General features: G+C 40.6%; 1 pseudogene; it reads right to left on the bottom strand.

Moving 5' to 3' along the window:
- On the bottom strand, positions 1-25,263 carry LOC119876560 (annotated as a pseudogene).
- Between the last annotated feature and the right edge of the window lie 285 nt (positions 25,264-25,548).

Raw genomic sequence — 25,548 nt, forward strand, 5'->3', positions numbered from 1 at the left:
CTACAGCTGTTGGGTAAAACAATATTTGCAGAAAAGCTCTATTATAAAGTCTTTATCATCAAGATAGCCTGGTACTGGCAAAAACAACACATAGATCAATGGAAAAGAGCAGAGAACGCAGAAATGGACCCTCAACTCTATGGGCAACTACTCTTCAAGAAGCAAGAAAAAATATTTAATGAAAAAATGCCTCATCAATAAATGGATCTGAAAAAAATTGGACAGCCACCTGCATAAGAATGAATGTGGACCATTCAGCTACACCAAACACAAACATAATCTCAAAATGGATGAAATACCAAAATCTGAGACACAAAAGCTTCAAAATCATAGAGGAGAATTCAGGTAGCAACTTTTTGTCCTCAGCTGCAGTGACTGCTACCACGGCACCTTTCAAAAGGCATAGGAAACAACAGGGAAACATAGGGAAAGCCAACTATTAGGACTTCATCATGGTAGAATCTGTACAACAGTGCAACAAGTGACGAAATGAAAGGCAACATACAGAATAGGAAAAGATATTTCCTTAACAACATCAGCACCCAACAAAACAAACAATCCAGTGAAGAAATGGAGAGAAGGCACAAACAGCCATTTCTTCAAAGAAGACCTACACATAGCCAACAGGTAGATGAGAAAAATGATCCACATGACTTGTCATCAGGGAAATATAAATGAAAACCGCACTAAGATCCCACTTATACAACTCAGAATGGATAAAGTAACAAGGCTAGGAAACAATAAATATAAGCGAGGATATTGAGGAAGTGGAACTGTCTCTTTCACCTTTGGTGGGAATGCAGGCTTGTTCAGCCACTCCAGAAAATAGAAAGGAATGTCCTGAAACAGTGAGAATAGAGCCGCCCTATGATGCAGCCATTAAACTACAGGGTATTTACCACAAATATGAAAATTTAATGAAATGAAGGGACTCCTGCACCCCAATGTTCACAGCAGCAATGTCCACAATAGTCAAACCATGGGAGGAATCATGAAGCCCCTCTACAGAAAAGTGGATAAAGAAACGGTGGAAGGAGCTTCAATGTCCATCGACAGATGAATGGATAATGGAGATACGGTCTATATATACACTGGGACATTACTCAGCCATTAGAAACAACGAATACCCATCATTTGCTTCAACGTGAATGGACGTGAAGGATATTACGCTGAGTGAAGTAAGTGATTCAGAGAAGGACAAACATTTTATGATTTCACTCATAAAAAGAACATAAGAAATAGTGCAAGGGAATAAAGGGGAAAGGAGATAGAATGAGTTGGAATGATCAGAGACAGTGACGGTACATGAGAAACTCCTAAGTATGGGGGAAAAAACAATGAGAGTGGAAGGGGAGATGGTCAGGGGGTTGGGGATCCTGGATGACAGGAGCTGAGGGGAGTAATTGTCGGAATGAGTACTGTCTATATGTTGGCAAACGGACTCCAATAAAAAAATATACTCAAAATGTGGTTTATATATACAATGGGATATTACACAGCTGTCAGAAATGATGAATAACATGAAATAACATTTCCTTCAACATAGGTGGCCCTGGAGGTATTATGTTGAGAGAAATTAATCACAGAAAGGCAATGATATGGTGTCATTCATATGTGTAATATAGGAAATATTGAAAGAGACCATAAAGGAAGGAATGAAAATTAGTGGGGTAATATTACAGAGGAAGACAAATCATGAGAGACCCTTAACTCTGGGGAAAAAACACTGAGGGTCGCTGGAAGGGAGGGGGTGGGCAATGGGAAACTGGGTGATTGGAGTTAAGGAGGGCACGTGAGGTGATGAGCACTGAATGTGTAGTAAATATTAGTAAATTCAATTTAAACAAAGAAAAAATTACTTTAGGCTGTTCCAAGTCCTGGAATATTGTACATGGACTGGATTGAGCAAACCACAGACACTCATTCTCACAGATCTGGAATCTGAGACATCTGATGTCCAGGTGCAGGCACATCTGGTGTCTGGAGAGCACCCAGGTCCTAGACAGTCCTTTCCCCATCACCTCACATGGGGCCCGAATACAGGGAGATTTCCCAGTCCTGGTGTATAAGGGCCCTGGACCTATCATGAGGCTGCACTTCCTGACCTCAGTGCACCCCTAGGGCCCCACCTCCTCTCCAAATCCCATGGAACAGGATCCTGTCCCCACCACTGACCTACAACACACACCCAAAGCTAGTGGCCTCCCTGGCACCATCCAGGCATTTATGACAAGACATCCTGGTCAGAATACTGTCCCACATCCCCTGTTTCTCTCACTCGCCTGCACTCACATACTCAAGGTCTCTTGTTCTCCATGAATTACCTTTTATTTTTTTTAATTTTTTTTGAATTACCTTTTAAAATTGCCAGAAGTTAAACCCACGTGAGCAAAGACTCCATGGTGAGTTGTCTGTGTTCTGCCCTGATCCCCGAATGGGGTCACCTGGGGATCCTGGGGCTGGGGCTTCTCTCCCAGCTGCAGGGTTGGGAATGAATTGGTTTAATCAGTGGAGAGAGGGCCCTGTTTGCATATCATCTGAGTATACAATGAGAACTAGAATTAGATATGATCCTTTAAGTGTTATTAACAAGGATTGCTTTATATCTGCAGGCAACAGTATGTAATGTTTTGTGACTATATGAAGTGTGCTAATCTGTGAACAGATTTTCCTTCTCATCTCTTTATGTCTTTTGAAAAGCCTCTCATTAAGAAAATAATAAATAAAAAATAAAAATCTCCCATCAATGTAGGTAATTTTTGTATTCAGTGTTTTGCCTTCATCCTTTTTTTTAATAAATTAATTTTTTATTGGTGTTCAATTTACCAACATACAGAATAACCTGTTTGTCTTCATCCTGATGTTTAATCCTAAATACTTTATTTTTAATGCCAGTGTCAGTGGGATTATTTTTAATTTCCTTTTATATGATAGCACATTAGTGTGTGGAAACATGGCTTTATTTTCCATGTTTCTTGTATTTCTTGATTCCCTAAAATAATTCATTTGTCTAAGAATTTGTTTGTAGAGTTTGACCTTATAGAAATAATGTCATATGGAAAAAAATAATTTTTCCTCTATTTTGATGTAAGTACCCTTCTATCATTCCCTAAATTTCCTGTCTAGATCTTCCCATTGTTGTGGCAGAAAGATTTTCATTCTCTTCTCCTGGGTTTTTTGTCTGGTCTACCAACTCAGTAGAAATAAGACAGATCTAGGGGGAAATGTACTTCATTTTGCAAGTGTATGGGATACCTAGGATACTACATCCAGAAAACGACCAAAGTAGGCAGTTGTTGTGGCTCTTAGACAAGAAGACATTGGTTTTGGTGATATTTAAAGAGATGATTTGGGTTTAGGTCAGTAAGTAAGTGAGGGAAATGACAAGGGATGTTGGTCCAGCCTTCTGGGCCCTAAGTTCCCTATTCTGGTGCTGAGGATGATTCTCACCTCCTGGTACAGAGACAAGAACATCCAATGTGTGATTTATTTCCTGCCATCACGGAGATATAGGAGGCTCAGTGTGCCTCCTCTGGGTGTTACCAGGTGACTCTTATTCAAAATAACCTAGGGGACCAGCTGACATGTTTGTGGTGTCCAGTTTATTGTCCTTCATGATACCATGTTGAATACTCATGGTGGGAATCAGCATCCTTGCCTGGCTATTGATTTGACTGGCAGGCTTCAGTTTTTCACTGTCAGATATTATGTTGGTGTGGCTTTTTTGGAAATCACCACTATTTTGTTGACAAAAATCTTCTTCTGCCTTGAGTGTTAAGATGTTTTGAAGATAAAAGTCTATTGGATTTTGTTAAATGGTTGTAGGCATCAAAGGAAAAGATGATGTACATCCAATTGTTCACTCTGTTACTATAGTGGGCCCCATTTATGATCTGGGCATATTGAAGGATCCTTGCATGCCAGGGCTGGTTTTCTCTAGGTTCTTGTATGATCCATTCCATGTGCTGTTGCATTCAGGATGCCAGGATTTTTGTGTTTATGTGTATCTGAGATATTGTGCATGAGTCCCTTCCTGTAGGGTCCTTGACTTGCTTTGGCGTCAGAGTCATCCTGGCCTCCTTAAATGAATTTGATCATGAACCATTTTAATTGATTGGAAGGTTTGGAGATGTTTTGGCCTTAATTCTTCTTAAGATATTTGGTAGAATTCATAGATAAAGTAATCTGATCTTGGATTTTTTATGCTTGTTATTTTTGTATATTTTTATTGGAGTTTGATTTGCTAACATATAGTAAAACACCAAGTGCTCATCCCATCAATTGCCCCTCTCAATGCCTGTCTTCCAGTCACATCATCCTCCCACCCACTTCCCCTTCCACTACCCATTGTTCATATCCCAGAGTTAGGACACTCTCGTGTTCTGTCTCTCTCTCTGATATTTCCCACTAATTTTCCCTCCATTCCCTTATAATCCCTTTCACTATTTCTTATATTCCCCATATTAGTGAAACCATATGATGATTGTCCATCTCTGATTGACTTACTTCACTCAGCATAATGCCCTCCAATTCCAACTACATTGAAGCAAATGGTGTATTCGACATTTCTAATGGCTGAGTAATATTCCATTACATACATAGACCACATATCCTTTATCCATCATCTTTCAATGGACACCAAGCCTCCTTCCACAGTTTGGCTATTGTGGACATAGTTGCTATGAACATTGGGGTGCAGCTGTTCTGCCATTTCACAAAAATCCATATATTTGGGGTAAATCCCCAGCAGTGCAATTTCTGGGTCATAGGGCAGATCTATTTTTAACCTTTTGAGGAACCTCCACAGTTTTCCAGAGTGGCTGCACCAATTCACATCCCCAACAGTGCAAGATGGTTCCCCTTTCTCCACATCCTCTCCAACATGTGTTGTTTCCTGTCTTGTTAATGTTCACCATTCTCACTGGTGTGAGGTGGGATCTCATTGTGGTTTTGATTTGTAATTCCCTGATGGCAAGGGATGTGGAGCATTTTCTCATGTGCTGGTTGGCCATGTGTATGTATTCCTCTGTTAAATTTCTGTTCCTGTCCTTTTTAAAAATGATTATTTATTTACTTATTCATTAGAAACACAGAGAGGTGAGAGAGAGAGGCAGAGACACAGGCAGAGGGAGAAGCAGGTTCCATGCAGGGTGTCTGATGTGGGACTTTTTCCTGGGTCTCCAGGATCACGCCCTGTGGTGAAACTGTCACTAAACCACTGAGCCACCTGGACTGCCCTGTTCATGTCTTTTGCTCATTTCATGATTGGATTGTTTGTTTCTTTTCTGTTGGGTTTAATTAGTTTTTATAGATCTTGGATACTAGTCATTTATCTGAAATGTCATTTGCAAATATAGTATCCCATTCCGTAGGTTGTCTTTGAGTTTTGTTGACTGTTTCTCTTGCTTCAGAAGCATTTTATCCTGGTTAAGTCCCAATAGTTCATGTATGCTTTTATTTTCCTTGCCTTCATAGATGTATCTTGCAAGAAGTTGCTGTAGCCAAATTCAAAAAGGGTGTTGCCTGCGTTCTCCTCTAGGATTTTGTTTGTACATGGAAGTAAAAATTCTCAACAAATTATTAGCCAATAGCCTTCAACAGTATATTAAGTGGATTTTTCTCCATGACGAAATGGGATTTATCCCCGTGATGCAATATTGGTTCAATATTTGTAAAACAATCAACATGATCGATAACATAAACAAGAGAAAAAAACAAGAACCGTATGATCTTCTTCATAGATGCAGAGAAATCATTTGACACAATACATCATCCATTCCTGAGAAAACAACAAATGTTTGAGTGGATATGAAGACAGGGGAACGCTCTTGCACTGTTGGTGGGAATGTGAACTGGAGCAGCCACTCTGGAAAACTGTGTGGAGGTTCCTCAAAGAGTTAAAAATAGAGCTACCCTACCCCCCAGCATTTTCACTACTGGGGACTTATCCCAAAGATACAGATGAAGTGGGAGATAGAGACACCTGCACCCCAATGTTTATAGCAGCAATGTCCACAATAGCCAAACTGTGGAAGGAGCTTCGGTGTCCATCAAAAGATGAATGGATAAAGAAGATGTGGTATCTGTATACAATGGGATATTACTCAGCCATTATAAACGAAGAATACCCACTATTTGCTTCAACGTAGATGGACCTGAGGGTATTATGCTGAGTAAAGTATGTCAATCAGAAAAGGAGAAATATTATTTGGTTTCATTCATTTGGGGAATATAAAAAATAGTGAAAGGGATTAGAGGGGAAAGGAGAGAAAATGAGTGGGAAATAACAGTGAGGGTGACAGACCATGAGAGACTCCTAATTCTGGGAAACTTACAAGGGATGGTGGAAAAGGAGGTGGTCAGGGGGGGGTGGAGATGACTGAGCGACAGGCACTGAGGGGCTCTTGACGGGATGAGTACCAAGTGTTATGCTATATGTTGGCAAATTGAACTGCAATAAAATATACAAAAATAAGAAAAATATCTTCAGAGTGTAGGGATAGAGGGAATATTCCTCAGCATCTTAAAAGTCATCTACCCAAAGCACACAGCAAATATCATTCTCAATGGGGAAACACTAGGAGACTTTTCTCTAAGATCAGGAACACGACAGTGATGTCCACTCTCACCACACTGCTATTCAACATAGTACTAGAAGTCCTAGGCACAGCCATCAGGCAACAAAAATTTATTAAAGGAATTCAAACTGGCAAAGAAGAAGTCAAACTGTCTCTCCTTGCATACTCCACCCCAAGATTTCTAGAACTCCTACAACAATTCGGCAGTGTGGCAGGATACAAACTCAATGCCCAGAAATCAGTGACATTTCTATACACTATCAATGAGACTGAAGAAAGAGAAATAATGAATCAATCCCATTTACAATTGCACCCAAAAGCATAAGGTACCTAGGAATAAACCTAACAAAAAAGGTAATGGATCTATACCCTAAAAACAATAGAACACTTCTGAAGAAAGTTGAGGAAGACACACAGAGATGGAAAATTATTCCATGCTCAAGGATTGGAAGAATTAATATTGTGAAAATCTCAATGCTACCTAGGGCAATATACACGTTCAATGCAATCACTATCAAAATACCTTGGACTTTCTTCAGAAGTTGGAACCAATAATATTAAGATTTGTATGGACTCAAAAAGACCCTTGACAGCACTTGACAGGATGAGCACTGGGTGTTATCGTATATGTTGGCAAATTGAAGTCCAATAAAAATACACAAAAAATAAACATAAAAACACAAATCATTGTGTTATTTGAATAATTAAGCCATAATATTTGTCATGCACAGTGATACTCTTTCATCGAAGGAGAGAAGAGATGGGGTCTGAGGAGATCCTGAAGACACAGCATGTCACATGATGTAGTTTCCAAATGCCCATGGTCCCCAGTCGTGCTCCCCTATATTTTCTCTCTCAACCTGCACCTGTGGTCTCATGAGGATAGTCCTACAGTTAGTTCTCTGAGCAAGAATGAAGGTGAGCCTGGTTCATAGAGGGTTATGCATGATATTCATTCAATACTTAAATGTGGTACTTACGAATCTCACCACATTCTCCACCACCCAGAAACACCTGGATATATGGAACAGAATTTCATCTACCCATATATGAGTAAGTTAAGATGATTGGGGATTAAGCGTTTAGTAATCCTGTCAGGAAATGTATGGGACAAACTCTAGGGCAAACTGACAGAAGAGAATATATATTTGGCAGTTGAACAAGGTAGGTGCACACAGCAGCTTTTATTCTCATGATGTTACAGAATGAGGACTGTAGTTATGCATATTTCCTTATTTTTTCTGTGAATATGTTTTTTTTGTTTTCTTCCCTCTATTTTTTCTTTGTCATTTAACATATGATATATAGACTTTATTTTATTTTATTTTTATAATAAATTCATTTTTATTGGTGTTCAATTTACAAACATACAGAATAACACCAAGTGCTCATCCCGTCAAGCGCCCCCCTCAGTGCCCGTCACCCATTCACCCCAAACTCCCGCCCTCCTCCCCTTCCACTACCCCTAGTTCGTTTCGCAGAGTTAGAAGTCTTTATATTCTGTCTCCCTTTCTGATATTTCCCACACATTTCTTCTCCCTTCCCTTATATTCCCTTTTACTATTATTTATATTCCCCAAATGAATGAGATCATATACTGTTTGTCCTTCTCTGATTGACTTACTTCACTCAGCAAAATACCCTCCAGTTTCATCCACGTTGAAGCAAATGGTGGGTATTTGTCATATCTAATGGCTGAGTAATATTCCATTGTACACATAAACCACATCTTCTTTATCCATTCATCTTTCGATGGTCACTGAGGCTCCTTCCACATTTGGGATATTGTGGACATTGCTGCTAGAAACATCGGGGTGCAGGTGTCCCGGTGTTTCATTGCATCTGAATCTTTAGGGTAAATCCCCAAAAGTGCAATTGCTGGGTCATAAGACAGGTCTATTTTTAACTATTTGAGGAACTTCCACACAGTTTTCCAGAGTGGCTGCACCAGTTCACATTCCCACCAACAGTGTAAGAGGGTTCCCTTTTCTCTGCATCCTCTCCAACATTTGTGGCTTCCTACCTTGTTAATTTTCCCCATTCTCACTGGTGTGAGGTGGTTCTCATTGTGGTTTTGATTTGTATTTCCCTGATGGCAAGTGATGCAGAGCATTTTCTCATGTGCATGTTGGCCATGTCTATGTCTTCCTCTGTGAGATTTCTCTTCATGTCTTTTGCCCATTTCATGATTCGATTGTTTGTTTCTTTGGTGTTGAGTTTAATAAGTTCTTTATAAATCTTGATCCAGATAAGAAGCTTTTGCACAGCAAAGGATACAGTCAACAAAACTAAAAGACAACCTACAGAATGGGAGAAGATATTTGCAAATGACATATCAGACAGACTTTATTTCATTTAACAATTCTAATTCTTACACCATAATATTTCATCTAGGGAACTTCAAGGAGGCAAATAAAAATCAATCAGGAGCCTCACCTCCTCAACTGGAGAAGGGGTTGGTGTAGTTGGATTTTGTACAGAACACTCTCACATATAAGGTGACATTATGACCATGTTATTTTCTTCCTTTACACATGAGTATGATTTATGGAGGTACACGTGGACATACATATTTAGAGGAGCTTGACCTGTGATGGTTAACTTTACGTGTTTGAGGCTAGACCATGGGTGCCCAGAGTAGTGGTTGTTTCTGTGGACCTCTGGGATGATGATTGCCAAACAGATCAGTATGTACATTCCTTGTCTCCATGTGACTTGACATCATCCAACCAATTAGGATTCTGAATAGAATACAAGGCAGAGGGAGGAACAATTCCATCATTGTTCCTTCCTGCATTCACATTTGTGTTGTATTATTTGTCTCGTCCTGCCCCAGGACTGAGAGTTACACCATCAGGTCCCCAGGTTCACAGACTAGACAGCCATGTAGAATCAGATGAGAATTAGTCTACTGGCTTTCCAGGGCCTCTACCTTGTGATCATAGATCCTGGGCCTTGTCTGTTTATTCAGTCACGTAAGCCAATGGGTTATGGGCTCTGTTTCTCTGGAGAAACATGACTTGTACATGGAGAAACTGGGTTCCCCTATAGTTTAAAGTAATTGAAACAAGACGTAACACATGAAAAGGCCTGAGACACAAGTTAGGCTCTGAATTATAATATTTTGTGTTTGGGACAAGAGACTGGTGACAATAATGAGGAACTATGGGATCCTGAAGACATCACCAGATTCATGAAGAAATAGATCTCTAGTCCTTGAACAGGTATGAGGGAAGCCTGGTTCTACTGACCTTGGAGAAATTACTATAGTCATGCAGAAGCAGGAGGGCAGATGAGAATCTCAGGATACTACAATCATGAAGCACGTATAGAAATGATTTGACTTAGGAATGGTCTAATAAAATGAGTACATATTTCATGAAAAATTAAAAGTTTATCTAATGTTGAAATATTCAAGTCAACAATGATTATTCAAAAGATTGATATACTGTCTATTGTTAAATTAGAGTATTTAGGAATTATTTAAAGAACAATTTATTAAAATATTTAATACACGGGCTATATATTTACCCATGGATATATTGCCAAAATATATATTTATGCTTCTATATTTAAATTAAATATATATTTTCCAAATTTTAAAATTGTTAAATACCAACATTTTGGATTATGATTTCTCAAAATATATGTATTTAATTCTTTATTTCCAGACATCTAAAAATATTTACTATAAGGGGCAGGAGGCAAGATTGTGGAAATGTAGGGGAGCTCATTTCAACTGATCCATTGAATTCAGCTATTCTGCTATTAAATCATCTAACTTCCTTGAATTCACCCTGATATGTAAGAAAAGAGTTGCCAAAATTCTACAAGTAGAAAAGTTTCCACTTTCCTCAAGGTAGGAGGTGCACAGCAGTGAATCCCAAACAATTATTGAAAGTTAAGAGGAAGGGCAAGATGGTGGAAGAGTAGGGTCCCCAAATCACCTGTCCCCACCAAATTACCTAGATAACCTTCAAATTATCCTGAAAATCTATGAATTTGGCCTGAGATTTAAAGAGAGAACAGCTGGAACGCTACAGTGAGAAGAGTTCACGCTTCTATCAAGGTAGGAAGACGGGGAAAAAGAAATAAAGAAACAAACGGTGTCCAGGGGGGAGGAGCCCCACGAGGAGCAAGGCTAAGGCCGAGGCGAGTGTGCACAGGACAGGAGAGCCCCCTCCCGGAGAAGCAGGAGCTGCACCAATCTTCCTGGGCAGAAAGGCGCCCGCAGGTAGTTAGAGCAGGATGCAGGAGGGAGGGGTGCTCTCAGGCTCCCTGGGACACTAACAGACACATGCATGCCCAGGAGAGTGCGCCGAGCTCCCTAAATGGCTGCAGCGTGCACGGCGGGACCCGGAGCAGCACGGAGGGGCTTGGGCGGCGGCTCTGCGGAAGGGGGTGCACAGCCCCGGGAGCAGCTCGGAGATGGTTCTGGCAGAAGAAGAGGCTCCCCGTGGAGAGGGCTGCGTGGCTCTGGCAGAGGAAGAGGCTCCGCACGGAGGGGGCTGTGTGGCTCCAGGAACAGCTCCAAGGGTCTCAGGCGCCGGATCCATAGAGGGAGCTACATGCCTGGGAGCGCTAATCCAACAGCACAGGCCTGGGAGCACTGGGCGCCGGGACAAAGCCCAGGATCCGACCTCCCCCCAGGACAGTCAGAGGCCTGGATGGCATAGGACCACAAGGATGCTCCTGCCCCGAGATGAGCAGAACAGTGGCCCCGCCCCTGGAGCATCCAGGCCCTGCAGACGGAGAGTTCCATAGTTACTGAAGGGGCTGAATCCAGGGCTCCAGAGCTGGATGCCACCAATGAGGCTGTTCCTCCTGGGACCTCACGGGGTAAACAACCCCCAATGAGCACTGCACCAGGCAAGGGGCAGAGCAGCTCCCCCAAGTGCTAACACCTGAAAATCAGCACAACAGGCCCCTCCCCCAGAAGACCAGCTAGACGGACAAGTTCCTGGGGAAGTCAAGGGACTTAAAGTATTCAGAATCAGAAGATACTCCTCCGTGTTTGTTTGTTTGTTTGTTTTTTTGCTTTTTGATTTGTTTGCTTCCCCCACCCTTTTTTCCTTTCTTTCTTTTTCTTTCTCTTTCTCTTCTCTTTTATTCTTCCTTTTTTCTTTTTTCTTTTTCTCTTTTCTCTTCTTCTTTCTCTCCTGTCTTTTTCTCCTTTTCCCAATACAACTTGTTTTTGGCCACTCTGCACTGAGCAAAATGACTACAAGGAAAACCTGACCTCAAAAGAAAGAATCAGAAACAGTCCTCTCTCCCACAGAGTTACAAAATCTGGATTACAATTCAATGTCAGAAAGCCTATTAAGAAAAAAAAATAAAGCCTATTAAGAAGCACTATTATACAGCTACTGGTGGCTCTAGAAAAAAGCATAAAGGACACAAGAGACTTCATGATGGCAGAATTTAGATCTAATCAGGCAGAAATTAATTAAAATCAATTGAATGAGATGAAATGCAAACTAGAAGTCCTGACGACAAGGGTTAACGACGTGGAAGAAAGAGTGAGTGACATAGAAGACAAGTTGATGGCAAAGAGGGAAACTGAGGAAAAAAGAGACACACAATTAAAAGACCATGAAGATAGATTAAGGGAAATAAACGACAGCCTGAGGAAGAAAAACCTACGTATAACTGGGGTTTCTGAGAGCGCCGAAAGGGACAGAGGGCCAGAATATGTATTTGAACAAATCATAGCTGAAAACTTTCCTAATCTGGGAAGGGAAACAGGCATTCAGATCCAGGAAAGAGAGAGATCCCCCCTAAAATCAATAAAAACCATTCAACACCTCGACATTTAATAGTGAAGCTTGCAAATTCCAAAGATAAAGAGAAGATCCTTAAAGCAACAATAGACAAGAAATCCCTGACTTTTATGGAGAGGAATATTATGGTAACTGCAGACCTCTCCACAGAGACCTGGCAGGCCAGAAAGGGCTGGCAGGATATATTCAGGGTCCTAAATGAGAAGAACATGCAACCAAGAATACTTTATCCAACAAGGCTCTCATTCAAAATGGAAGAAGAGATAAAGAGCTTCCAAGACACGCAAGAACTGAAAGAATATGAACTGACCTCCAAACCAGTTCTGCAAGAAATTTTAAAGGGGACTATTAAAATTCCCCTTTGAGAAGGAGTTCAGTGCAACAATCCACAAAAAGAAGGACTGAATACATATCATGATGACACTAAACTCATATCTTTCAATAGTAACTCTGAACGTGAACAGGCTTAATGACACCATCAAAAGGCGCAGGGTTTCAGACTGGATAAAAAAGCAGGACCCATCTATTTTCTGTCTATAAGAGACTCATTTTAGAAAGAAGGACACCTACAGCCTGAAAATAAAAGGTTGGAGAACTATTTACAATTCAAATGGTGCTCAAAGAAAGCAGGGGTAGCCATCCTTATATCAGATAAACTAAAATTTACCCCGAAGACTGTAGTGAGAGATGAAGAGGGACATTATATCATACTTAATGGATCTATTCAACAAGAGGACTTAACAATCCTCAATATATATGCCCCGAATGTGGGAGCTGCCAAATATATCAATCAATTAATAACCAAAGTTAAGGCAAACTTAGATAATAATACACTTATACTTGGTGACTTCAATCTAGCTCTTCCTACTCTCGATAGGTCTTCTAAGCACAACATCTCCAAAGAAACGAGAGCTTTAAATGATACACTGGACCAGATGGATTTCACAGATATCTACAGAACTTTACATCCAAACTCAACTGAATACACATTCTTCTCAAGTGCACATGGAACTTTCTCCAGAATAGACCACATACTGGGTTATATTTCGGGTCTGAACAGATACCAAAAGATTGGGATCGCCCCCTGCATATTCTCAGACCATAATGCCTTGAAATTAGAACTAAATCACAACAAGAAGTTTGGAAGGACCTCAAACACGTGGCGGTTAAGGACCATCGTGCTAAAAGATGAAAGGGTCAACCAGGAAATTAAGGAAGAATTAAAAAGTTTCATGGAAAAAAAATAAAAATAAATGAAAACAAAAAAAATAAAAAGTTTCATGGAAACTAATGAAAATGAATATACAACCGATCAAAAACTTTGGGATGCAGCAAAAGCAGTCCTAGGGTGAAATACATCGCAATAGAAGCATCCATTCAAAAACTGGAAAGAACTCAAATACAAAAGCTAATCTTACACATAAAGGAGTTAGAGAAAAAACAGCAAATAGATCCTACACCCAGCAGAACAAGAGAGTTAATTAAGATTCGAGAAGAACTCAACGAAATCGAGACCAGAAGAACTGTGGAACAGATCAACAGAACCAGGAGTTGGTTCTTTGAACGAATTAATAAGATAGATAAACCATTAGCCAGCCTTTTTAAAAAGAAGAGAGAGAAGACTTAAATAAGTAAAATCATGAATAAGAAAGGAGAGATCACTACCAACACAAAGGAAATAAACTATTTAAAAAACGTATTATGAACAGCTATATGCCAATAAATTAGGCAATATAGAAGAAATGGACGCATTCCTGGAAAGCCACAAACTACCAAAACTGGAACAGGAAGAAATAGAAAACCTGAGCAGGCCAATAACCAGGGAGGAAATTGAAGCAGTCATCAAAAACCTCCCAAGACACAAGAGTCCAGGGCCAGATGGCTTCCTAGGGGAATTCTATCAAACGTTTAAAGATGAAACCATACCTATTCTACTAAAGCTGTTCGGAAAGATAGAAAGAGATGGAGTATTTCCAAATTCGTTCTATGAAGCCAGCATCACCTTAATTCCAAAACCAGACAAAGACCCCACCAAAAAGGAGAATTACAGACCAATATCCCTGATGAACATGGATGCAAAAATTCTCAACAAGATACTAGCCAATAGGATCCAATTGTACATTAAGAAAATTATTCACCATGGCCATGTAGGATTTATCCCAGGGACACAGGGCTGATTCAACACCCGTAAAACAATCAATGTGATTCATCATATCAGCAAGAGAAAAACCAAGAACAATATGATCCTGTCATTAGATGCAGAGAAAGCATTTGACAAAATACAGCATCCATTCCTGATCAAAACTCTCCAGATTGTAGGGATAGAGGGAACATTCCTCAGCATCTTAAAAGCCGTGTATGAAAAGCCCACAGCAAATATCATTCTCAAAGTGGAAGCACTCGGAGCCTTTCCCCTAAGATCAGGAAGAAGACAGGGATGTCCACTCTCACCACTGCTATTCAACATAGTACTGGATGTCCTAGTCTCAGCAATGACAACAAAAAGACATTAAAGTCATTTAAATTGGCAAAGAAGAAGTCAAACTCACCCTCTTCGCCAATGACATGATACTCTACATAGAAATCCCAAAAGCCTCCACCCCAAGATTGCTAGAACTCATACAGCAATTTGTTAGTGTGGCAAGATACAAAATCAATGCCCAGAAGTCAGTGGCATTTCTATGCACTAACAATGAGACTGAAGAAAGAGAAATTGAGGAGTCAATCCCAATTACAATTGCACCCAAATGCATAAGATACCTAGGAATAAACCAAACCAAAGAGGTAAAGGATCTTTACCCTAAAAGCTATAGAACACTTCGAAAGAAATTGAGGAAGACACAAAGAGATGGAAAAATATTCCATGCTCATGGATTGGCAGAATTAATATTGTGAAAATGTCAATGTTACCCAGGGAAATTTACATGTTTAATGCAATCCCTATCAAAATACCATGGACTTTCTTCAGAGAGTTGGAAAAAATTATTTTGAGATTTGTGTGGAATAAGAAAAGAGCCCGAATAGCCAGGGAAAGTTTACAAAAGGAAACCATCGATGGGGGCATCACAATGCCAGATTTCAGGTTGTACTACAAATCTGTGGTCATCAAGACAGTGTGGTACTGGCACAAAAACAGACACATAGATCAATGGAACAGAATAGAGAACCCAGAAGTGGATCTTGAACTTTATGGTCAACTAATATTCGATAAAGGAGGAAGGAATATCCATTGGAAGAAAGGCAGCCTCTTCAATAAATGGTGCTGGGAAAATTGGACAACCACATGCATAAGATTGAAACTAGACAACTCTCTTGCACCATACACAAAGATAAACTCAAAATGGATGAGAGATCTAAATGTGAGACAAGATTCCATCAAATTCCTAGAGAAGAACACAGGCAACACCCTTTTTGAATTTGGCCACAGTAACTTCTTGCAAGATACATCCACGAAGGCAAAAGAAACAAAAGCAAAAATAAACTACTGGGACTTCATCAAGATAAGAAGCTTTTGCACAGCAAAGGATACAGTCAACAAAACTCAAAGACAACCTACAGAATGGGAGAAGATATTTGCAAATGACATATCAGATAAAGGGCTAGTTTCCAAGATCTATAAAGAACTTATTAAACTCAACACCAAAGAAACAAACAATCGAATCATGAAATGGGCAAAAGACATGAAGAGAAATCTCACAGAGGAAGACATAGACATGGCCAACATGCACATGAGAATGTCCTCTGCATCACTTGCCATCAGAGAAATACCAATCAAAGCACAATGAGATACCACCTCACACCAGGGAGAATGGGGAAAATTAACAAGGTAGGAAGCCACAAATGTTGGAGAGGATGCGTAGAAAAGGGAACCCTCTTGCGCTGTTGGTGGGAATGTGAACTGGTGCAGCCACTCTGGAAAACTGTGTGGATGTTCCTCATAGAGTTAAAAATAGACCTGCCCAACGACCCAGGAATTGCATTGTTTGGGATTTACCCCAAAGTTTCCGATGCAATGAAATGCCTGGACACCTGCCTCCGATGTTTCTAGCAGCAATGTCCACAATACCCCAACTGTGGAAGGAGCCTCGGTGTCCATCAAAAGATGAATGGATAAAGAAGATATGGTTTATGTATACAATGGAGTATTACTCAGACATTAGAAATGACAAATACCCACCATTTGCTTCAACATGAATGGAACTGGAGCATATTATGCTGAGTGAAGTAAGTCAATCAGAGAAGGACAAACAGTGTATGTTCTCATTCATTTGTGGAATATAAATGATAGTGAAAGGGAATATAAGGGAAGGGAGAAGAAATGTGTGGGAATTATCAGAAAGGGAGACAGAGCACAGAGACTTCTCACCCTCGGAGGCGAACTAGGGGTGGTGGAAGGGAAGTAGGTCGTGGGGTGGGGGTGAATGTGTGACAGGCACTGGGAGGGCACTTGACAGGATGAGTACTGGGTGTTATTCTGTATGTTAGTAAATTGAACACCAAGAAAAAATAAATTTATTTAAAATTTTTTTTAAAAAGTTAAATGGGGGACTTCATCAGCTGGCTCCATAATCTGGAAAGTGATAGAGCCTCTGAGTGTAAAATGGGAACCCTTTTAAATCTTCCCAGTGAGAGATGTCCCGGCCTGAAAGGTGCTCAAGGGGTGAAAGAGATCAGTATCCGAGTTGGTACAGTGTGGTCTCAAGAAAGCAGAAGTCACAGAGGGTACAGGGCTGCCTGACACAGTGGCGTTCCCAGGATTAGAGCTGGGAAACAAGGTTGGCAAGCCCAGGACGGTGTTCTCATCTCCGGTGGCCTTATACCTGGAGCTGCCCATGGATGGGGTGACCAGGCTGTGTTGGAGTCCTGCAAGGGACAGGATTGGGGGACCCTCCACCTTTCCCTGGGAGGGGCAGATGGGTGCGCCCATGACCCAGAGACAGCTTTCAGTGTGGGGACCCTGTAATGGACAGTACGGAGATGACCCTCTACATTTCCCCAGAGGGGTAGATCAGGTGCATGCTGGATTAGGTGACCAATCTCCATGTTGGGGCCCTGCAGAGTGCACACATGGGGACCCTCTGCCTTCCCACAGACCATAGGTGTGGGCTCATCCACAGTAGTCTGCAGAGTTAGGCCACACAACAGTGAAGACCACTCATCCTTAAGTGTTTACTAAGGAGAGGGGACAGCAATCTCTCAACTCTGCAGCTGGAGATCCAGGTGCCACCGTTTTGTTTTCCTCCTCAAAAGAGGTGCTGGAATCCCCCAGGGAACAAAGGTCACAGAGAGCGACAGAGCTTGCACGGAGGCCGGCCCCCAGGCAAGAGTTGTGCAGCTCCATGCAGGGAAAGACACGTGAGAATCGGCACAACAGACCCCTTCCCAGAAGGCCACCTGGAAGACAGGTGACAAGCACGCTGATGGAAATGATAGGATCACAAAACTCCAGTGGTGGGGGAAATACTTATAGAACTTGAGAATTTTTCCCAAGGTTCACCTATCCTTCAGTTTAAAATTTTCCATTACTTTTGTTCCCTCTCTTTTCATCTAATTTCTTATTTTACTTACTCTTTGGTTTTGAGGCTTTTTTTCCATTTCATGTTTCCATTTACATTTTATAAGTACCTGTTCATTTCTGTCTTCCTTTCTCTATTCAACTTTGTATTTGTATAAATATAAGTTTTCAAATCTTTATGGTTTTGGAATTTAATGTCTTATAACACACAGACCAAAATACACTTAGGACCAAGTAGATCAACCTGTTTGTCCACCCTATGAGATTGTATTCTCTCTTCACCTTCATTTCTATCTTTTATTCTTCTTTTCTCTTTACCTTTTCTTATGTCCTCATTCTTTTTCTTTTCTTTTCTTTTCTTTTTTTAAATTTTTATTTATTTATGATAGTCACAGAGAGAGAAAGAGAGAGAGGCAGAGACATAGGTAGAGGGAGAAGCAGGCTCCATGCACCGGAAGCCTGATGTGGGATTCGATCCTGGGTCTCCAGGATCGCGCCCTGGGCCAAAGGCAGGCGCCAAACTGCTGCGCCACCCAGGGATTCCTTTTTTTTCTTTTCTTTTCGATTTCTGACCCCTTCTGATTTCTCTAGTGTGCATTTTGCTTAGGTCGTTGTTGATATTTTTGATTGTGCCCACTTGTGCAACCATTTTCTTTGGATAGGAAGAATTCACAACAAAAGAAAGAACCTGAGATAGTGGTCTCTGCTGCAGAATTAGTTGATATGGATAAAGTAAAAATATCAGAGATGGAATTTAAGAGAACAGGTATAAAGATGCTACCTATATTTGGAAGAGGCATAAAGGACAGTAGAAAATCTCAGTGCAGCAATAAGACATAATCAGGCCACAAGGAAAAATATTCTGAGATGCAGTCTAAACTGGATGTTCTAACAGCTAGGGTAACTGAGGCAGAAGAGAGACAATGTGACATAGAAATCAAAGTGAGGGATCCCTGGGTGGCGCAGCGGTTTGGCGCCTGCCTTTGGCCCAGGGCGCGATCCTGGAGACCCAGGATCGAATCCCACATCGGGCTCCCGGTGCATGGAGCCTGCTTCTCCCTCTGACTGTGTCTCTGCCTCTCTCTCTCTCTCTGTGACTATCATAAATAAATAAAAATTAAAAAAAAATAAAAGTGATAGAAGGTATGGAAGCTAAGGAAAAGAGAGAAACACAACTAATGGACCATGAGAGGAGGCTTTGAGAAATCAGTGATGTCATAAAATCAGCAAAATATTAGAATTTTGGGATCCCTGATGGAGAAGAAAATAAAGGGCCAGAAGGTATATTTAAGTCAATCTGATGAACAATTCTCTAATCAGGGGAAGGGAACAGGCATTTGAGTCCAAGAAGTAGAGTGGACTCTTCTCAAAATTAATAAAAATAGATCAACATATCATCATTTAATTGAGAAAATTGCAAATTTCAGGCATAAAGAGAAAATAATGAGAGCGCTTGAGGCAGGAGCTTCTTAACCTTCAGGGGTAGGAGTGTCTGCTGGCATCAGACCTCTTCACAGAAACGTGGCAGGTCAGACAGAGCAGGATGATATATTCAGGGGAGTAAATGAAAAGACCATGCATCCAAGAATTCTTTATCCAGTAAGGCTGTCATTCAGAATAGAAGAGAGATAAAGAACTTCCAGGACACACGGAAACTGAGAGAGAATGTGCCCACCATTTGCTTTGATGTGGTTGGAACTGGAGGGTATTATGCTGAGTGAAGTTACTCAATCGAAGAAGGACAAACAATATATGAATTGAAATTCTTTCATCACATTTAAATCCATGGTCTGGTAACTCTGTGTCAGAGAGTACTGCTTCCGGTTGTTTCCTTGTCGTGGATTCTTCCTTCTAGTCATTTTGTCCAGTTCAGAGAGGCTGTATGAGTGGCCCAAGTCAAAAATATCAACCATGTCCTAAGTAAGTTACACCATAGATGATTCTGAGGAAGTCACATACCAGAAAATATAAGAAAAAGAAGAAAAGAAGACAATAAAACAAAAGGTCCACTAAAGGGGAAAACCAATTTTAAAAAAGAATAGTAATGAAAAAACCCAAAAACCTAAAACAAAGAAGACAGAAAGTTAAAGGGGGGGGTGTGTGAATGGCGGAGGTGAAGAAGTGGTGGTGGAGATAGATTATAATCTACCTGGGGGGACCTAATGTTTGATCCTCTTGGTTTTGAGTATATTTTGTTCTTAGAAGATGCTCAATCCCAAAGTTATATAAACCAACAATACTTATATGAAAACCCATCTTTGAGCATAGAAACACAAACAAGGTAAAAGGGGGGACAGAATGGAAAGGAAGATAGAACATAGTCTCACAGAATGAACCAACATGGTGTTTCACTTGATTCTGTGTGAGTTTTTTCATGTGTAAGAAGACACTGACTTCCACCATGTAAAACAAAATGAAAGAGAAAAAAATATCCAAAAGAACCTCAAAATCCAGAAATTCATATCTTGCATATCTATCAAAATTAAACTGAATATGTTTAGGAGATTCAAAAAGTGAAAAATATATTTAAGACATGTAATTTTAGAAATATGAATATATAAGAGGAAAGAAGCTTAAAAATGATGAATTGGTATAATATTTTAGTTAAGACAGGAAAAGAGAAAAATATTGGAGAATTTAAACCTGATTACAAAACAAGTCATATTCTCTCCCCTATACTCCCTTTCACTATATTTTATATTCCCCAAATGAATGAGACCATATAATATTTGTCCTTCTCTGGCTGATTTACTTCACTCAGCATAATACCCTCCAGTTCCATCCATGTCGAAGCAAATGGTGGGTGTTTGTCATTTCTAATGGCTGAGGAATATTCCATTGTATACATAGACCACATCTTCTTTATCCATTCCTCTTTTGATGGACACCGAGTCTCCTTCCACAGTTTGGCTATTGTGGACATTGCTGCTAGAAACATTGGAGTGCAGATGAAAATATATTTGAAGTGTGTTTCCATCCTTTGTTGTACCACCTTTTACACCCAGTAGGAGGTGAACACAGCTGATAGAAGTCATGGTGGGACAGCTGTGCACGGTGTGACTCAGAATCAATTACCGCATGGTCATACCTCCACAGTCTTCTAGAAAGGGAGTCAAAGCAGTATCCTTATGGTAACATTATAAAAACTCTCAGAAATGTATGAGTTCCATTTTTTCATAGATATACCTTCTGGTAACAACTGGCTTATGGAAAAGGGACTCATGAAGCATCTCTGTCTCCCTGAGATGTGGTACTTATGGAATCCTTAAATGTAGAAATATTGCCTTGAATAATAGACTCTGCCCTATTGCATTCTCTCCTTTCAAATGTATTCCTGTATCATATCCCGTTAAATCTAACAGTGTAAGACAGCTTTCCACGGTGATTTAGGGACAAGGTCTATATCTTTCAACTATTAAATTCAATCCAATAGAAGAAAATAAAAATAAACATAAAAACATATACTACCCTTGAACCTCTTTGCAGGGTTTATCAGGTACTTTTTACAACAAAAGCAGTGGGAAAATACAGTTTCAATTCAATCAGAGTTTGTGGCTCTTCAACCTCAATTTTTCTTTATCAGAATAGTCCCCATAACCCTGCAAAAAGAGTACATTTCTGTAATGTCTCCAGATCCTTCATTTTCCATCCCCAAATGGATCATATGTATCAAGAAGACTGTCAGCAGGGCACACTACCCAAATGGCACCTGTCTCCACTGCACAGAGACATGGAGTACCACTAATAGTGTTCCTGCAATTCTAGTCCTTGGGGAGCATCCCTGCCCTCCTTGAAGCCCCAGTCTCGTTGCCAGGAGATGAGGTTTTCCCTATGTCACACATTGGATGCGCTTATGTGTATGGACAACATATGTCTACAATTACTTCTGGCAAAATATTATAATAATATTGCAATTCTCGAAAGGAATAAACAGCCAAACGGCAATGAATCAATTTCTAGCTTCTGCTCCACTTTTATTCTCCATTGGTTATTTTATTATTTAATTTCACTTATTTCTTTTTCCTTTATTACCATTATTTTGTTCTTGGTTTATGTATTTATTTTAATAAATGTACTATATATACTTACTATCTCTATTTTCTTTTTTCTCATTGATTTATTGATATTTTTTTTTAATTTATTTTTTATTGGTGTTCAATTTACTAACATACAGAATAACACCCAGTGCCCGTCACCCATTCACTCCCACCCCCCGCCCTCCTCCCCTTCTACCACCCCTAGTTCGTTTCCCAGAGTTAGCAGTCTTTACGTTCTGTCTCCCTTTCTGATATTTCCCACACATTTCTTCCCCCTTCCCTTCTTTTCCCTTTCACTATTATTTATATTCCCCAAATGAATGAGAACATATAATGTTTGTCCTTCTCCGACTGACTTACTTCACTCAGCATAATACCCTCCAGTTCCATCCACGTTGAAGCAAATGGTGGGTATTTGTCATTTCTAATAGCTGAGTAATATTCCATTGTATACATAAACCACATCTTCTTTATCCATTCATCTTTCGTTGGACACCGAGGCTCCTTCCAAAGAAACAAACAATCCAATCATGAAATGGGCAAAAGACATGAACAGAAATCTCACAGAGGAAGACATAGACATGGCCAACATGCATATGAGAAAATGTTCTGCATCACTTGCCATCAGGGAAATACAAATCAAAACTACAATGAGATACCACCTCACACCAGTGAGAATGGGGAAAATTAACAAGGCAGGAAACAACAAATGTTGGAGAGGATGCGGAGAAAAGGGAACCCTCTTACACTGTTGGTGGGAATGTGAACTGGTGCAGCCACTCTGGAAAACTGTGTGGAGGTTCCTCAAACAGTTAAAAATATACCTGCCCTACGACCCAGCAATTGCACTGTTGGGGATTTACCCCAAAGATACAAATGCAATGATTTATTGATATATTTTTGTATAATTTTTATTGGACTTTGATTTGCCAGCATATATTGTAATACCCAGGGCTCATCCCTTCAGATGCCCTCCTCAGTGCCCGTCACCCATTCATCCCTTCCCCCTGCCCACCTCCCCTTCCACTACCCCTTGTTAATTTCCCAGAGTTGCTATTTATATTTTCAAGCTAATGTATTTTATTTTTATTTTAACTTATTTTCTGATATATATTCCTTCAAGAGGCAGAACAAAACAAACCCAGGATCTTCGTTTTTTTGATTTTTGTCTTTCTTCTCTTTATACTTTATGGGACAAAAATGAAATAAGGAATGAATTTACTGAGATTGAACAAGATGTGAATATCAAGGGAAGGAATATACTAAATGCAGATATCAGTAAGATGTGTAATTTGGAATTTAAAACCATGATTGAAAGAACACTAGCAGGATTTGGGAAAAGGAAATAAGACTACAGAGAAGACAAGAGAGGCTTCTTTTCTACTGAGACCGTCAAGTAAAATCAAATCAGGCCAAATTAAAAATACTATAACCAAAATGCCAACCCAATGGAGGTGATCAATATGACGGGTGATGAAGGAGAGAACTCAGTCAGAGATAGATAAGATATAACTATAGAAAATAGGGCAGCTGGGGGGTTCAGCAGTTTAGCACCGCCCTCAGCCCAGGGCCTGATCCTGGAGACACAGGACCAAGTCCCACGTTGGGCTCCCTGCATGGAGCCTGCTTCTCCCTCTGCCTGTGTCTCTGCCTCTCTCTCTCCTCTCTGTGTTTCTCATGAATAAATAAATAAACTCTTAAAAAAGCAATTATATAAAATAAGGACTGAAAAGAAAAGGGAAACAAGGACAAAGACAACAAATGCAGGAATATAGATTGTAATTATTGCTCACATCACATCCATTGTCCGTTATCTTCTAGATCCTTGATCTCCAATCCTCCCTCTTCTCCTCCTACCTCAAACATGGGAAATCAAAAATAACCCACAGATTCTCTCTTATTTGATGCAGGGGAATACTGACCCTTCACAAGCCAATACTGAACCAGGACCCCATCCCCACCATTGACCCACAACACACACCCTGAGCCTCTATCCTCCCTTGGCTCCATTCAAGCACTTATTACTTTCTGAGTGGCCTAAACTTTTCTCAACAGACATGATGTCAGCATAAAGGTTTTAAACGTTCTTGTGCGTGTGTGTGTGTGTGTGTGTACATTTGTGTTTTCTTCAGATGCCACAACCACAATATGTCCTGGTTGGGGTTCTTCAGCTTGCCCAGGTTGTCACAAATATTGATACTGAGTGAGTGGTTCAAGACAGGGACCCCTTCAGAAATTTTTCTTCTCTACTGTTGATTGTTGAAGCCTCTGTAGCCTCATGTCTAGCAAGGAATTTATGCTGCTGCTAAAAATATTTTCCATGGACCTGGATGGTTGTGTCATGCTCAGCATCTGTAGCTGTGACTCTTACAGAGAATTGAGTTTTCTTGGAGGAATTTCTAATTAATCGATGTTTAGGAAAAATAGTAAGCAAATCTAAGCAAATTTCTCTTCTGTGCATGTAAGGATAATTTTTACCAAAAACAAAGAGAAAAAAAAAGAAAAGAGGAAAGGAAAGGAAAGGAAAGGAAAGAAGAAAAAAAGAAAAGAAGAAAAGAAAAGAAAAGAAAGAAAGAAAAGGAAAAGAAAAGAAAAGAAAAGAAAGAAAAGGAAAAGAAAAGAAAAAAGGAAAAAGAAAAGAAAAGAACTGTATCTAAATCACAGACTGAATAGGTAAGAACAGAATCCTGTGCCCAGAGAGGCTCCCAGGGGGAAACTGCTCCATGGAGAGAAAGCCCAGGCATTGACAGGAAACCTGCCCAGAACACCCCTCTGCACCTGCTCCTGGGCCTTGAGACAAAAGTGAGGAGTTTGCACTCCCTGGTGGTCCTGATCCCCTTCTGCAGCTTCTGCAGGGAGGTTTGTGTCTGGGCTCACACTGAGGTCGCCTCACTGTGTCCCTTGCACAGTAATACATGGCCGTGTCCTCGGCTCTCAGGCTGTTCATCTGCAGATACAGCGTGTTCTTGGCATTGTCTCTGGAGATGGTGAATCGGCCCTTCACAGCGTCTGCATAGTTTGTGCTACTTCCACTACCGCTAATTTCTGCAACCCACTGTAGCCCCTTCCCTGGAGCCTGGCGGACCCAGCTCATCCAGTAGCTACTGAAGGTGAATCCAGAGCCCACACAGGAGAGTCTCAGGGACCCCCCAGGCTTCACCAGGTCTCCCCCAGACTCCACCAGCTACACCTCACCCTGGACACCTGCAGACACAAGACATCCTGGTCAGGAAACTGTCCCACATCCCCTATTTCTCTCACTCACCTCCACTCACAGACTCAAGGTTTCTGGTTCTCCATGAATTACCTTTTAAAATAGTGGCAAGGAAAATCCATCCGAGCACAGATTCCATGGTGGTTTGTCTGTGTTGTGTCATGAGCACTGAATGGGATCACCTGGGGATCCTCAGGCTGGGGCTCCTCTCCCAGCTGCAGGGTTGGGCCTGGGCTGATTTAATCAGTGGAGGGAGGGTCCTATTTGCATGTCCTTTGAATAAATAATCAGCACCATACCTATATTTGGTTCTTTACAAGTTATTAACAAGGATTGCTTTCATCTGTAGGCCACTGTCTAATGTCTTGTGACATTATGAAGTGTTAAAATCTATGAAAAAATACCTTTTCATTTCCTTATGACT

Source organism: Canis lupus, chromosome 8 (genome assembly GCF_011100685.1).
Source record: "Canis lupus familiaris isolate Mischka breed German Shepherd chromosome 8, alternate assembly UU_Cfam_GSD_1.0, whole genome shotgun sequence".
Classification (NCBI taxonomy): domain Eukaryota; kingdom Metazoa; phylum Chordata; class Mammalia; order Carnivora; family Canidae; genus Canis; species Canis lupus.